The sequence below is a fragment of the Triticum aestivum genome, chromosome 2B, assembly GCF_018294505.1.
Source record: "Triticum aestivum cultivar Chinese Spring chromosome 2B, IWGSC CS RefSeq v2.1, whole genome shotgun sequence".
NCBI classification, from domain to species: domain Eukaryota; kingdom Viridiplantae; phylum Streptophyta; class Magnoliopsida; order Poales; family Poaceae; genus Triticum; species Triticum aestivum.
The window spans coordinates 405,930,199-405,943,646 of NC_057798.1; positions in this window are offsets into that span (position 1 = coordinate 405,930,199).

A 13,448-nucleotide genomic window follows, 5' to 3' on the forward strand; every position below is an offset into this window, starting at 1 on the left:
AGGTCAGACTTCGAATATACGAAGGATCCATCAGGAACAACTTATAGACTAAGTCTTACAATTTCCTCATGGAAGAATGGCTAACCTTGCTAAAAAGGAAACTAGAACAATAGGTCCTCCGGCTAGGTGTGCTAGGCATGACATCACCTTGCTGGGTCATATAAAGACCAATGTTATAACTCTTGGAAATATATTCCAACCATCATATCTGACCGTGATACAGATCTGATTGGTGTCAGGATACCTTAGACTCAGGATGCCTAAGAAGAAAAGGTGCAACACAAATTGATGAGATGACATTGTAAGATTCTCGGGAAATGAACTATGGAAGCGAGTTCCAAAACAAGAGTTCATCTTTAAATCAAGGAGAGGGTGAGGAGGTGGCTGATGGACTCAGCGACAATTCATTGAGATTTCCAAAAAGATGGATTTCCACAATTATGTGAATAAGGAGATATCATTTGACAGATCAAATGATATAATGATGTATGCTCAAGAATAACATGCACAATTAAACATTGGTTGAGTGGTGCACCCGAAATATGGGCTTAGGTAGCATGATCAATGTTAGAATGGTGATTCAATAACCAATAGACTAAGAATCAAGCTATCGACCATTAACTCCAAGCAATAGGGTTGCTATAAGTTTTGAAATTACAGATCACAGTCCATTTGTCGGTATTCCTATTAGATTGTTAGAAACAACACGGGGACCAGGGAAAGAATGGTGATGGTGATAAGTATCACTTGTATCAAGAATTCTCAAGACGTGGTGAAATTCCCACGACATTCTTGACATAAAAGATGGCAATACTCCAAGGTAGATCATAACACCAGCTGGATAGAAAGAAACTCAAGGTACTACACAAAACATGAACAATTTTGTGTTGGAGGAAGGGCAATAAAGTTTCTGTTGATAACACAAATCATCAAGGGATATGGATGGTATTTCTCATCAAGAATTCGATTGTTATTCTGGAAGAGCTCAGAACGTTGATGATGCCATAATTTAGTCGAGAGATTTCACGAAGATGTAATCGATCATCAATGACACCAAGCAAAAGAAATGGTGAAGCTAGGCGCAAGGCGAGCGACAGAGGCGGGGCTCGGCGGCGGAGGCGGTGAGCGGCGCGTGTAGGCGAGGCCTGATACGTCCATTTTGCATCATGGTTTTATATCAACATTTATTGCATTATGGGCTGTTATTACACGTTATGTCACAATACTTATGCCTATTCTCTCTTATTTTACAAGGTTTGCATGAAGAGGGAGAATGTCGGCAGCTGGGATTCTGGGCTGGAAAAGGAGCAAATATTAGGGACCTATTCTGCACAACTCCAAAAGTCCTGAAACTCCATGGAAGTTATTTTTGGAATTAATAAAAATACTGAGCGAAGAAAATACTAGAGGGGGGCCACCAACCGTCCACGAGGGTGGGGGGCGCGCCCCCTGCCTCGTGGGCCCCCTGGCAGTCCTCCAGTGGCCATCTTCTGCTATATGAAGTCTTTTACCCTGGAAAAAATCATAAGCAAGCTTTCGGGAAGAAACACCGCCACCACAAGGCGGAATCTTGGCGGAACCAATCTAGGGCTCCGGTGGAGCTGTTCTACCGGGAAACATCCCTCCGGGAGAGGGAAATCATCACCATCATCATCACCAATGATCCTCTCATCGGGAGGGGGTCAATCTCCATCAACATCTTCACCACCACCATCTCCTCTCAAACCCTAGTTCATCTCTTGTATCCAATCTTTGTCCCAAAACCTCAGATTGGTACCTGTGGGTTGCTAGTAGTGTTGATTACTCTTTGTAGTTGATGCTAGTTGGTTTATTCGGTGGAAGATCATATGTTCAGATCCTTTATGCATATTAATACCCCTCTGACTATGAACATGAATATGATTTGTGAGTAGTTACGTTTGTTCCTGAGGACATGGGAGAAGTCTTGCTATAAGTAGTCATGTGAATTTGGTATTCGTTCAATATTTTGATGAGATGTATGTTGTCTCTCCTCTAGTGGTGTTATGTGAACGTCGACTACATGACACTTCACCATTTTTTGGGCCTAGAGGAAGGCATTGGGAAGCAATAAGTAGATGATGGGTTGCTAGAGTGACAGAAGCTTAAACCCTAGTTTATGAGTTGCTTCGTAAGGGGTTGATTTGGATCCATATGTTTCATGATATGGTTAGGTTTACCTTAATACTTCTTTTGTAGTTGCAGATGCTTGCAACAGGGGTTAATCATAAGTGGGATGCTTGTCCAAGAAAGGGCAGTACCCAAGACCGGTCCACCCACATATCAAATTATCAAAGTACCGAACGCGAATCATATGAGCGTGATGAAAACTAGCTTGACAATAATTCCCATGTGTCCTCGGGAGCGCTTTTCTCTATATAAGAACTTGTCCAGGCTTGTCCTTTGCTACAAAAAGGATTGGGCCACCTTGATGCACTTTATTTACTTTTGTTACTTGTTACCCATTACGAATTACCTTATCACAAAACTATTTGTTACCGATAATTTCAGTGCTTGCAGAGAATACCTTATTGAAAACTGCTTGTCATTTCCTTCTGCTCCTCGTTGGGTTCGGCACTCTTACTTATAGAAAGGACTACGATAGATCCCCTACACTTGTGGGTCATCAAGACTCTTTTCTAGCGCCGTTGTCGGGGAGTGAAGTGCCTTTGGTGAGTGGAACTTGGTAAGGAAAAATTTATATAGTGTGCTGAAATTTATTGTCACTTGTTACTATGGAACATAATACTTTGAGGGGCATGTTCGAGGTATCTTCACCCCGGCCAGTAGAGCAAAGAGTTGCTCCTCAACCTACTGAACCTACTGAAAAAGTTTACTTTGAAATTCCTTTGGGTATGATAGAGAAACTGCTAGCTAATCCTTTTACAGGATATGGAACATTGCATCACGATTTGCACCTAATCTATGTGGATGAAGTTTGTGGATTATTTAAGCTTGCAGGTATGCCCGAGGATGTTACCAAGAAGAAGGTCTTCCCTTTATCTTTGAAGGGAGAGGCATTGACATGGTTTAGGCTATGTGATGATATGGGATCATGGAACTACAACTGATTGAAATTGGAATTTCATCAGAAGTTTTATCCTATGCATCTTGTTCATCGTGATTGTAATTATATATATCATTTTTTCCTCGAGAAGGAGAAAGCATCGCTCAAGCTTGGGGGAGGCTTAAGTCAATGTTATATTCATGCCCCGATCATGATCTCTCAAGAGAAATGATTATTCAGAATTTTTATGCTCGGCTTTCTCTCAACAATCGCTCCATGCTCGATACTTCTTGTACTGGTTCTTTTATGATGAAGACTATTGAATTCAGATGGGATTTATTGGAAAGAATTAAACGCAACTCTGAAGATTGGGATCTCGACGAAGGTAAGGAGTCAGGTATGACACCTAAGTTTGATTGTGTTAAAACTTTTAGGGATACCGATGCTTTTCGTGGATTTAGCACTAAATATGGACTTGACTCTGAGATAGTAGCTTCTTTCTGTGAATCATTTGCTACTCATGTTGACCTCCCTAAGGAGAAGTGGTTTAAATATAATCGTCCCATTGAAGTAAAAGTAGTTGCACCTATTAAAGTTGAAGAAAAGACTATTACTTATAATGATCCTATTGTTCCTACTACCTATATTGAGAAACCATGTTTCCCTGTTAGGATAAATGATCATGCTAAAGCTTCAACTGTGGTTCGTAAGAGTAATACTAGAACACCTACACCACCTGAGCAAATTAAAGTTGAACCTAGTATTGCTATGGTTAAAGATCGCTTGGCTGATAATATTGACGGGCATGTTGTTTACTTCTGTGATGAAGCTGCTAGAATTTCTAGACCCGATACTAAAATTAAACATAGACCTGTTGTAGGCATGCCTGTTATTTCTGTTAAAATAGGAGATCATTGTTATCATGGCTTATGTGATATGGGTGCTAGCGCTAGTGCAATACCTCATTCCTTATACAAAGAAATTGTGCATGATATTGCGCCCGCTGAGATAGAAGAAATTGATGTTACAATTAAGCTTGCCAATAGAGATACTATTTCACCAGTTGAGATTGTTAGAGATGTTGAAGTCTTGTGTGGGAAAGTTAAATATCCTGCTGATTCTCTTGTTCTTGGTTCCCCACAAGATGACTTTTGTCCCATTATATTTGGTAGAACCTTCTTGAATACGATTAATGCTAGGATAGATTGCAAAAAGGATGTTATTACAATTGGTTCAGGGGATATGTCTCATGAGTTTAATTTTGCTAAATTTTGCAGACAACCCCATGATAAAAAATTGCCTAGTAAGGATGAAATTATTGGTCTTGCTTCTATTGTCATGCCTCCTAATTATCCTTTAGAACAATATTTGCTAGACCATGAAAATGATATGTTTATGAATGAAAGAAGGGAGATAGATGAAGTATTCTTTAAACGGGGACCTATTTTGAAACACAACTTGCCTGTTGAAATTCTAGGGGATCCCCCACCACCCAAGGGTGATCCCGTGTTTGAGCTTAAACCACTACCTGATACTCTTAAATATGCTTATCTTGATGAAAAGAAGATATATCCTGTTATTTTAGTGCTAACCTTTCAGAGCAGGAAGAGGAGAAATTATTGAAAACTCTGAAGAAGCACCGTGCTGCTATTGGATATACTCTTGATGATCTTAAGAGCATTAGTCCCACTCTATGCCGACACAAAATAAAATTGGAGAAAGACGCCAAACCAGTTGTTGATCACCAATGACGGTTAAATCCTAAGATGAAAGAAGTGGTAAGAAAAGAAATACTGAAGCTCCTAGAGGCAGGTATAATTTATCCCGTTGCTAATAGTCAGTGGGTAAGTCATGTCCAGTGTGTCCCTAAGAAGGGAGGTATTACTGTCGTTCCTAATGATGAAGATGAACTGATCCCGCAAAGAATTGTTACAGGTTATAGGATGGTAATTGATTTCTGCAAATTAAATAAAGCTACTAAAAAGGATCATTACCCTTTGCCTTTTATTGATCAAATGCTAGAAAGATTATCCAAAAATATGCATTTTTGCTTTCTAGATGGCTACTCTGGTTTCTCTCAAATACCTATGTCAAAAGAGGATCAAGAAAAGACCACTTTTACTTGCCCTTTCGGTACTTTTGCTTATAGACGTATGCCTTTTGGTTTATGTAATGCACCTGCTACCTTTCAAAGATGCATGATGGCTATATTCTCTGACTTTTGTGAAAAGATTGTTGAGGTTTTCATGGATGATTTCTCCGTTTATGGATCTTCTTTTGATGATTGCTTGAGCAACCTTGATCGAGTTTTGCAGAGATGTGAAGAAACTAATCTTGCCTTGAATTGGGAGAAGTGCCACTTTATGGTTAGTGAAGGCATTGTCTTGGGGCATAGAATTTCTGAAAGAGGTATTGAAGTTGATAAAGCCAAAGTTGATGTTATTGAAAAGATGTCGTGTCCCAGGGACATTAAAGGTATAAGAAGTTTTCTTGGTCATGCCGGTTTTTATAGGAGGTTCATTAAGGACTTCTCTAAAATTTCTAGGCCTCTGACTAATCTCTTACAAAAAGATATTCCTTTTGTCTTCGATGATGATTGTGTACAAGCATTTGAAATACTTAAGAAAGCTTTGATTTCTGCACCTATTGTTCAGCCACCTGATTGGAATTTATCCTTCGAAATTATGTGTGATGCTAGTGATTATGCCGTAGGTGCTGTTCTAGGACAAAGAGTTGATAAGAAACTAAATGTTATTCAATATGCTAGTAAACCTCTAGACAGTGCCCAGAGAAATTATGTTACTACTGAAAAAGAATTTTTAGCAGTTGTATTTGCTTGTGATAAGTTCAGACCTTATATTGTTGATTCTAAAGTAACTGCTCACACTGATCATGCTGCTATTAAATATCTTATGGAAAAGAAAGATGCTAAACCTAGACTCATTAGATTCCAGCAGTGGCGGCGGGGGCGGCGGCGACAGGCAGACGGCCATTGAGCGAAGGTCGGCGATGAAGGCGGAGATGGCATCGCGGTCCTGAGGGCGGCTAAGCGGCCGTCAAAGCTGCAAGAAACTACAGAGTTTGAAGATAGCGTTAGTAGCTCGTCGCAGAGGAGTGCGCTGGATCACAAGCTTATTGCGGATCGTCCAGAGGGTCCAAGCAATGACCCCAATCTCAAGCCACCTAATGTGGTGAGAGGTCAAGGGGGAGTTCTGGAGTTCGACAAATAAGTCGGGAAAGTTGGTGTGGCACCAATTTCCACCAACCACTTTGCGAAAGCAGTTCCGGTTTTTATTGGCCTACTCTCTTCAAGGATGCCCGTAAGTTTGTGTTGTCTTGCAATGAATGTCAAAGAGTTGGTAATATTAGTAGACGACAAGAAATGCCTATGAATTATTCTTTTGTCATTGAACCATTTGATGTTTGGGGCTTTGATTATATGGGACCGTTTCCTTCCTCTAATGGGTATACACATATTTTAGTTGATGTTGATTACGTTACTAAGTGGGTAGAAGCTATTCCAACTAGTAGTGATGATCATAACACCTCTATTAAGATGCTTAAAGAAGTTATTTTTCCGGGGTTTGGAGTCCCTAGATACCTAATGACTGATGGTTGTTCACATTTTATTCATGGTGCTTTTCGTAGAATGCTTGCTAAGTATGTTGTTAATCATAGAATTGCATCTCCATATCACCCACAGTCTAGTGGCCAAGTAGAACTGAGTAACAGAGAGCTTAAATTGATTTTGCAAAAGACTGTTAATAGATCTAAAAAGAATTGGTCCAAGAAACTTGATGATGCATTATGGGCTTATAGAACTGCATATAAAAATCCTATGGGTATGTCTCCATATAAAATGGTCTATGGAAAAGCATGTCACTTACCTCTCGAACTAGAACGTAAGGCATATTGGGCCATTAAAGAGCTCAATTATGATTTCAAACTTGCCGGTGAGGAGGTTATTTGACATTAGCTCACTTGATGAATGGAGAACTCAAGCCTATGAGAATGCCAAACTGTTTAAAGAAAAGGTTAAAAGATGGCATGACAAAAGGATACAAAAGCGTAAGTTTAATGTAGGTGATTATGTGTTGCTATTCAACTCTCGTTTAAGATTTTTTTGCAGGAAAACTCCTCTCTAAATGGGAAGGTCCTTACGTTATCGAGGAGGTCTATCGTTCCGGTGCCATAAAAATCAACAACTTCGAAGGCACAAATCCGAAGGTGGTGAACGGTCAAAGGATCAAACATTATATCTCAGGTAATCCCATAAATGTTGAGACTAATGTTATTGAAATCGTAACCCCGGAGGAATTCATAAGGAACACCTTCCAGAACGTTTCAGACTCCGAAAAGGAATGGGTATGTAGTACGGTAGGTAAACCGACTCCAAAACAGTTCTAATAGCATTTTTTCTCCGTTTTGGAATATTTAAGAAAATAGGAAAATAAGAAGTAGTACGGGAAGGACACGAGGCATCTATGAGGGTGGAGGGCGCGCCCTACCCCCCTGGGCTCGCCCCCTTGCCTCGTGGGCACCTCGTGTGCTCTTCGGACTCCATTTTCTTGCATGATAATTCTTTTGGTCGGTAAAAATTCATTATATAATCTCCCGAAGGTTTTGACCATCGTATAACGCAAATATCCTCTGTCTTTGTTTCGAGCTGTTTTCTGTCAAAGTTGTCAAGGCCAGGCACCATGTCGTCACCCTCCTCCAACAATGAAGGCAACGATGCTTGGTTAATGAAGATGGAGCTAAAGAAAGAAGAACCCAGGGAGATCAACAAGGATGATAGGATCAAGAAGGTCATGGAGGATCAAGCTCCGGCAGCAGAAGAAGAAGACATCCTTCAACCTCATCACAACCTTCTTACCCCAACTAAGATTGAAGCTTTCAAGATGATTGAGTTAGCTCGCATACAAAACAAGTATCTCACACGTGAAAATATTTTGTTGAAGGAGCATATCACCGCACTCAAGGGCATTATCCGCAAACTGGAGGAGCTCCTACGCTAGATGTGCGACTATCCATCATCACCACCACCATCATCACCACCTCCGAAGAACTGAACACATGGGTATGGGCACTCCCCTTGTCAACTGCCAAGCTTGGGGGAGGTGTCTGATATCGTATCATCATCACACTCCTATCTTTACTGTTTTACTTAGTTTGTTCCTTTTAGTAATATCTTGATCTAGTAGAATAAAGTTTTGATTTAGTTTTCAAGTTTTGCCTTATGATCCTTCTATGTAATCAAGTCCGTGAGCTATATATAATAAAGATTAGTGTTGAGTCAAGGGCTTGATTATTTTGCTATGATCTTGAGGGAATAAAAGAAAAGGAAAGAATAAAAAGAAATAAAAGAGATCATATTGATCTTATGGAGAGTAATGACTTCACATATTAAGAGTATGATGAATAAAAGTTGTTGAGAGTTGGCAAACATAGTTTTGGTCATCGTTGCAACTAATAGGAAGTAATAAAGAAAGAGAGGTTTTCACATATAAATACACTATCTTGGACATCTTTTATGATTGTGATCACTCATTAAAATATGACATGCTAAAGACTTGATGTTGAACAAGGAAGACAACGTAATGGGTTATTTTTTCTTATATCTGAAATAAAATATATTGTCATGGATCATCCAACATGTTGAGCTTGCCTTTCCTCCTCATGCTAGCCAAATTCTTTGCACCAAGTAGAGATACTACTTGTGCTTCCAAAATATCCTTAAACCTAGTTTTGCCATGAGAGTCCACCATACCTACCTATGGATTGAGTAAGATCCTTCAAGTAAGTTGTCATGTTGCATGCAATAAAAATTGCTCTCTAAATATGTATGACTTATTAGTATGGAGAAAATAAGCTTTATACGATCTTGTGATATGGAAGCAATAAAAGCGATAGACTGCAGTCCATATCACAAGTGGCAATATAACGTGACATTATTTTGCATTAAGATTCCGTGCATCTAACCATAAAAAGCACATGACAACCTCTGCTTCCCTCTGCGAAGGGCCTATCTTTTACTTTTGTCTTATACCTTTTACTAGAGTCATGGTGATCTTCACCTTTCCTTTTTACATTTTATCCTTTGGCAAGCACCTTGTGTTGGAAAGATCCTGATATATATCCAATTGGATGTAAGTTAGCATGAACTATTATGGTTGACATTACCCTTGAGGTAAAAGGTTGGGAGGTAACACTATAAGCCCCTATCTTTCTTTGTGTCCGATTAAAACTCCATACCCATAAGTATTGTGTGAGTGTTAGCAATTGTGAAAGACTAAATGATAGTTGAGTATCTGGACTTGCTGAAAAGCTCTTATATTGACTCTTTCCAATGTTACGATAAATTGCAATTGCTTCAATGACCGAGATTACAGTTTTTTAGTTTTCAATGAAGTTTCTGACTCATACTTGACATTGTGAATAGATTGTTACTTTAGTATAAGAAATCATATGACAATATTTATATATGTTGCTGTTATAAGAATGATCATGATGCCCTCATGTCCGTATTTTATTTTATCGACACCTCTATCTCTAATTATGTGGACATATTTTTTGATTTCGGCTTCCGCTTGAGGAAAAGCAAGGTCTAAGCTTGGGGGGGTTGATACGTCCATTTTGCATCATGATTTTATATCGATATTTATTGCATTATGGGATGTTATTACACATTATGTCACAATACTTATGCCTATACTCTCTTATTTTAAAAGGTTTGCATGAAGAGGGAGAATGCCGGCAGCCGGGATTTTGGGCTGGAAAAGGAGCAAATATTAGAGACCTATTCTGCACAACTCCAAAAGTCCTGAAACTCCACAGAAGTTATTTTTGGAATTAATAAAAAATATTGAGCGAAGAGAATACCAGAGGGGGGCCACCCACCGTCCATGAGGGTGGGGGCGCGGCCCCTGCCTCGTGGGTCCCCTGGCAGTCCTCCGGTGGCCATCTTCTGCTATATGAAGTCTTTTACCCTGGAAAAATCATAAGCAAGCTTTCGGGAAGAAACACCGCCGCCACGAGGCGGAACCAATCTAGGGCTCCGATGGAGCTGTTCTGCCGGGGAAACATCCCTCCGGAAGGGGGAAATCATCACCATCGTCATCACCAACGATCCTCTCATCGGGAGGGGGTCAATCTCCATCAACATCTTCACCAGCACCATCTCCTCTCAAACCCTAGTTCATCTCTTGTATCCAATCTTTGTCCCAAAACCTCAGATTGGTACCTGTTGGTTGCTAGTAGTGTTGATTACTCTTTATAGTTGATGCTAGTTGGTTTATTCGGTGGAAGATCATATGCTCAGATCCTTTATGCATATTAATACCCCTCTGATTATGAACATGAATATGATTTGTGAGTAGTTACGTTTGTTCCTGAGTACATGGGAGAAGTCTTGCTATAAGTAGTCATGTGAATTTGGTATTCGTTCGATATTTTTGATGAGATGTATGTTGTCTCTCCTCTAGTGGTGTTATGTGAACATCGACTACATGACACTTCACCATTGTTTGGGCCTAGAGGAAGGCATTGGGAAGTAATAAGTAGATGATGGGTTGCTAGAGTGAGAGACGCTTAAACCCTAGTTTATGAGTTGCTTCGTAATGGCTGATTTGGATCCATATGTTTCATGCTATGGTTAGGTTTACCTTAATACTTCTTTTGTAGTTGTGGATGCTTGCAATAGGGGTTAATCATAAGTGGGATGCTTGTCCAAGAAAGGGCAGTACCCAAGCACCGGTCCACCCACATATCAAATTATCAAAGTAACGAACGCGAATCATATGAGCGTAATGAAAACTAGCTTGACGATAATTCCCATGTGTCCTCGGGAGCGCTTTTCGCTATATAAGAACTTGTCCAGGCTTGTCCTTTGCTACAAAAAGGATTGGGCCACCTTGCTGCACTTTATTTACTTTTGTTACTTGTTACCCGTTACGAATTACCTTATCACAAAACTATCTGTTACTGATAATTTCAGTGCTTGCAGAGAATACCTTACTGAAAATCGCTTGTCATTTTCTTCTGCTCCTCGTTGGGTTCGACACTCTTACTTATCTAAAGGACTACGATAGATCCCCTACACTTGTGGGTCATCAAGACCGGAGAGCGGCCAAAGAGGGTCGGGCGCGCGCTGGCCACGAGAAGGGGCCGCGGGGAGCGGCGATGCTAGGCGAGAGCATCGGCGGGAGTGCGGTAGCAACGACGGCAAGGCGATGGGATCGGGGCAGTTGCCCGATCCAGAGAGGGAGAGGGATCGAGTGGGAGGCGGCTCACAGGGGGCCAGACGGGGAGGGCAGCGTGCTCGGGATGGATGGCGAGGCGAGGGGACGGAGGAGCACGGCGACGGCGGTGGCTCCGGCGAGGGGAGGCCTCCGGGCGTCGGCATCGGCGTCGGCGGGGTCGTCGCCTCGATCCGAATCGGGAGCGGGGGGAAGAGTGGACCGAGGAGGGAGTGAGAGAGAGGGGATCGGCTAGGTTAGGGTTTGGGTGGGTTTAGTAGGCCGGTGTGCGTGGTCGGCCGGCCTGGGTTGTGACCTTGTGGGCCGGGGCCCATGGGTGGGGGTGGCCTTTGTCTCATATTTTTGTTTTAGCTTTTGCTTTTATTTATTTTTCCTATATTGTTTTATTTTAGTTTCTTTTTATTTTTTGTTTTATAATTATAAACTTAGTCCCTAAAATAGTATTGCTACTTTCTCTACTGCCATAATAACTTGGGCACCCAAATAAATTAGTTTAATATTTTATATTTATGAAAGGCATTTATTTAATTGTTTTAACTACTGTTTCTGTTATTTTAGTGCATTTTAATCATTTTATAAAGATGTGTATTCTCCACTATAATTACTTACAATTTATTTGACACCTTTAGAACATTTTAGTTTTAATGCTTGAAAACTTTTGTTGTTTGCCTCTATTTTAAAATTTGAATTCGAATCGTTTTTGAATCAACGCGAGTTTAACAATAGTAACCGAGGTGACATGGCATCATTAGCAGAGGTTTACTGTAGCTTAATTATCCAGACGTCACACACGTACTGGAGACGCATCAAGTCGGTGTTCGATGAGCGCAAGGTGGTCGACCCCTAGTTCGCCACCATCCACATGGAGTGCGACGACAAGGCCATGTCGAACCATTGGGCGATCATCCAGGCGGCCTGCAACAAATGTCATGGGATCGTCGAGGAGATCGGCTCACCCGGAAAGTAGCGCCAACGTCGAGGGTCAGGTATGTCCAGCCGTCGGCTCACTTCTTCCGCCATGTACGTCAACGGCACTTGTTCTTCTGCTGCGCAGATGGTTCGGATGTTCAACATGTATCGCCAAGACAGCATCAACCAAGAGTTCAAGTTCCTTCACGTGTTCTCTCGGATCGAGTCGTGCGAGAAGTGGAGGGAGGTCCGACTCACCCTCGCCAAGGCCAAGGAGCCATACAAGCCGGACGCGCCCACCTCGGGGGCGGCGAATGGGCGCCCTGATGGCAACAAGAGAGCCAAGACGGCGAGGGACGCGGCACCGGCTGCCGAGCGACTGCAATCATCGATCGAGCAGGGCATCGCCGACGCCAAGAACAGCGCCGCAAAGAGGGAGGAGAAATCCAACGCGCGGTGGTCGGCGTTGATGACGAAGCAGGATGTGAAGCTCGACCTTCTTAGGACCAACGTCGCCACGAAGAAGAGGAACACCGACCTGGCGTTCTTGATGGGGGCGCACATGTCAGACGATGGACGAGCAGGTCAAGGCGTGGTACCAGGCGAAGCGCGGCCTCATCTTGAACCAAATGCCCGGGCCAGCGCCGACCACCGCCCCAACACCCAAGCCGACAACAACGCCGACACCCAGAAGCGCGGCCTCATCTTGAACCAAATGCCCGGGCCAGCGTCAACCACCGCCCCAACGCCCACGCCGACAACAACGCCGACACCCAGCCCGATCGATGAAGCGGTGCCAACGGCGACCACCAGCCCGAACACAGAAGCTACGCCGACCACCAGCCCAAGCACAGAAGACATGCCGACACCTGCGTCCATGCCAACCCCGGCCAGTCCCACGCCAGAGGAGCCCGCCGTTTGATACGCTCCATGTCTATGCTTCCTTCCTTTTGATCGTTTGATACGCTCCATGTCTATGCTTCCTTCCTTTTGATCCTCGAACTTTCAGGCATGTTTGATCATTGGCATGATGATTGCCGACTTGTGGCATGGTGCCGCCGAACTTGTGGCGTTTTTTTTACAGCAGAAAAGACAGGTTCGTCTGGGGCCAAAACCTGGGGGTGCGGCTAGGAACTCGATTGCCCCCGGGGCGAAAAAACTGCCAGGGCAAATGCAAAAGCGCATTCGCCGGGTGAGCTGGGGGGGGGGGGGGGGGGGGGGGGGCGAACGAATGGAGATGCTCTAATCCTGTAGGA